Raw genomic sequence first — 3,734 nt, forward strand, 5'->3', positions numbered from 1 at the left:
AGTTAAAGATGAAAATCGATACCCCATGTGTCACACTTGTGTGTATTAGCAGGAGTAGGTCTGTGCGTTTGTGTGTGATATGTGTATGTTAGATCTCTTCGTGAATGTATTAGACCTGATTTTATGTTTCTGTTAGATCTGTCTTAAGGGGTACAACAGAGGAGAGAAGATTCATGCAGATTCCTGACCTTTTAAACTCACGGTTACACACAGCTCTTCCCCCCTCCCTGCACAGCTCCTCCTGTATCAGAGGCAGCAGCGTGGGGCAGAGGGAGGGAGCTCACTGGGAATCAGTGCTTACAGGGAGCCTGCTTAAAACTCAGATTCCTGTGAGCACTGGCAGAGGCAGCAGCGCAGGGAGGGGAGCAACTGTGTGTAAACATGAGCTTCAAAGCTTAAAAGGCCTGGACCCCAGGTGGAACCCTGTGGGCATGGGCCAGTGGTTGAGCAGGTCCTGGGGCTGAAAGCAGAGCCCCCAGGCAGCAGCAGATCCAATGTCCAGAACCCTGGGAAGTTGGGGTGCAAGACTGGTAGCCATGACCCCAGTCATCAGGGGCACAAAGCTGGCAGCCATGCCCCAGGTGGCAGGTTGTAGGGTCGGGACACTCAAAACCAGAGTGCTGCTACTTCCCATGTCTATGATGAACAAGCTATCATAGTACCTAGAAAGATAACATAATTTTCTTACTGAAACTGCAGAAGTGGGAATACTATAGCACAGGAGTCAGCAACCTTTTCAAACCAAGGAGTCAAACTAGATCAAAATTCAGAACAAGTGGTCAACAAAGAGCCAATATAAGAATATCCATTTGCATGACTGAAAATTCACAACTTAATATTATCAATAATTGACATAATGGTTAATACAGGCAGTCCCCGACTTACGCGGATCCGACTTACATCGGATCCGCACTTACGAACGGAGCTTTCTCGCCCCGGAAGTCGGGGCGAGAAAGCCCCGTTCGTAAGCTGCTCCGGTGCCCCTGGTCTGCTGGAGACCGTCTCCAGCAGACCAGGGGCACCGGGCGGGTTCCCGCGCTTCTGAGGCTTTGCCAGAGCAAAGCCTCAGAAGCGCGGGAACCGCTGCTGCTGCCCCTTGAGACCCGGTGCCTGTGGTCTGCTGGGGACGGTCCCCAGCAGACCACAGGCCCCCGGACTGAAGCCGCAGCCGCGGGGGGGTCCCGCGCCTCTGAGGCTTTGCCAGAGCAAAGCCTCAGAGGCGCGGGGAACCGCCGCTGCTGCTGCTTTGACTGAAGCGGCAGCAGCGGCGGTTCCCCGCGCCTCTGAGGCTTTGCTCTGGCAAAGCCTCAGAGGCGCGGGACCCCCCCGCGGCTGCGGCTTCAGTCAGGGTGCCTGTGGTCTGCTGGGGACCGTCCCCAGCAGACCACAGGCACCCAGACTGAAGCCGCAGCCGTGGCGGGGTCCCTCGCCTCTGAGGCTTTGCCAGAGCAAAGCCTCAGAGGCGCGGCACCCCGCTGCCGCTGCGGCTCTGCTCCCCGTGTCCCTGGTCTGCTGGGGGGGGGGGGGCGCAGCTAGTGTGCTCCCCCCCCCCCCCCAGCAGACCAGGCTTTTGTTTTGGACTCTGGGGCAGAGCAGCTGGGGCGCTGCCGATTGGTCCTGCAGCGCCCGTGGGCACTACTGGACCAACCCGGCAGCACCCCAGCTGCTCTGCCCCAGGTCCTGATTCAGCCGCTGCTGGTCAGTTTCAGCAGTGGCTGAATCAGGACGTCTGGGGCAGAGCAGATGGGGTGCTGCTGGGTTGGTCCAGTAGCACCCCAGCTGCTCTGCCCCAGGCGTCCCCAAGTCAGCTTCTGCTGAAACTGACCAGCGCTGACTACAGGAAGCCCCAGGCAGAGTTGCTCTGCCCCGGGCTTCCTGGAATCAGCTGCTGATCAGTTTCAGCAGCAGCTGACTTGGGGACGCCTGGGGTTCTTAAGTTGATTCTGTATGTAAGTCAGAACTGGCGGTCAGTTTCAGCAGTGTCTGAATCTGGACGCCAGTTCCGACTTACATACAGATTCAACTTAAGAACAAACCTACAGTCCCTATCTTGTACGTAACCCGGGGACTGCCTGTAATAGCATAAATGAAACATTATATTCAGACTTTATGTAATGGGTCTTCTGCAGCTGTATCTTTCACACATTTCTTTGAAGTTTACATCATAACTGGTCAAATTCAGATTCATGCACATGTTCAGGCTGTCTTCTGCCAATCTTGAGTGCAAATTACCTTTGATATAATTCAAGTGAGAGAAAGCTTGCTCACACATATAGGTGGAGCCAAACACTGAGGCTGCGTCTAGACTGGCAAGTTTTTCCACAAAAGCAGCTGCTTTTGCAGAAAAACTTGCCACCTGTCTACACTGGTGTGATGTAGTGGGAGTACTTGCTGGGCTGTGGTGACCTCTTCTGTCTGGAGCAAGACCCAGCAGGGAAAACCTTATTATGCAAAGGTGACTCCATACCAGTTGAACCAACCCCCCATGGGGAGAAACAAAGGGAGGTGGAATGCTGCCCTGGCTGGGGGCAGGGCTTGGAGAGGTGGAGTTAGTTCCTGGCTGGAAAGCAGGGGAGAAGGAACTGGGGAGGGGGCTGGGATTCCCCTATCTCAAGGGGGGCGCTGAGGCCTCTTAGCCCCCAGTTCCTGTAACTAGATTACATCTGTGCTGTGCTATATCGTGGAAAAGCAATAAACTACCTGTATTCTACTGGCTGGTGAAGTCTGTTCGTGCCATTTCGGGGTGCAGGAGACGGGGGACCCCCAACGCGCCGTCACAACTGGCCGCTTGAATTTCCGCAAGAACACTGACGATCTCATGTAAGATTGTCAGTGTTCTTGCAGAAATACTATGCTGCTCCCATTCGGGCAAAAGCCCTCTTGTGCAAATGCTTTTGCGCAAGAGAGCCAGTGTAGACAATGCGGTATTGTTTTGCTCAAAAAAGCCCCAATTGCGAAAATGGCGATCAGGGCTTTCTTGCGCAAAACTGCATCTAGATTGGCACGGATGCTTTTCTGCAAAAAGTGCTTTTGCGGAAAAGCATCCGTGCCAATCTAGACTCTCTTTTCCACAAATGCTTTTAACGGAAAAACTTTTCCGTTAAAAGCATTTGCGGAAAATCATGCCAGTCTAGAAGCAGACTGAGAGTAAGGCCAAGCTGTCATTCTGCATGGTGTTGTATGTGACGGGAAGTTCTTTCCAAGTCTGTAGATTCAGATTATCGTTGTGCTCCAATTTCTTCATGTCAGCCGATTTGTGCAGTTTTGCCAATTCTGCACAGTTTAGCAAACTCCAAGAGGCTCTGGGAGACAGACCCATAGTCTCCTATAGACAACCACCTAACCTCAAGATGATTCTTACCAACAACCACAGGACATACCATACTAATACCAACCCTGGTACCTTCCCTTGCAACAAACCCCGTTGCCAGCTTTGTCCACATATTCACTCTGCTGATACCATTATTGGACCTAACCAAGTGAGTTATAAGATCAAGAACACACATTCCTGCGCATCTAGAAATATAATCTATGCTATCATTTGCCGAAAGTGTCCGTCTGCTATGTACATTGGACAAACGTCTCAGACACTTCGCCAAAGGATCAGTGCCCACAAAACAGATATTAGACAGGATCACAAAGAAAAAACAGTTTCTTGCCATTTCAACCAGAAAGGACATTGTCTCAACGACTTAATTACCTGCATCCTGCTCCAAAGGCCTTTTAAATCTGCA

The sequence above is a fragment of the Pelodiscus sinensis genome, chromosome 1, assembly GCF_052426305.1.
Source record: "Pelodiscus sinensis isolate ZL-2025 chromosome 1, ASM5242630v1, whole genome shotgun sequence".
Taxonomy (NCBI): domain Eukaryota; kingdom Metazoa; phylum Chordata; order Testudines; family Trionychidae; genus Pelodiscus; species Pelodiscus sinensis.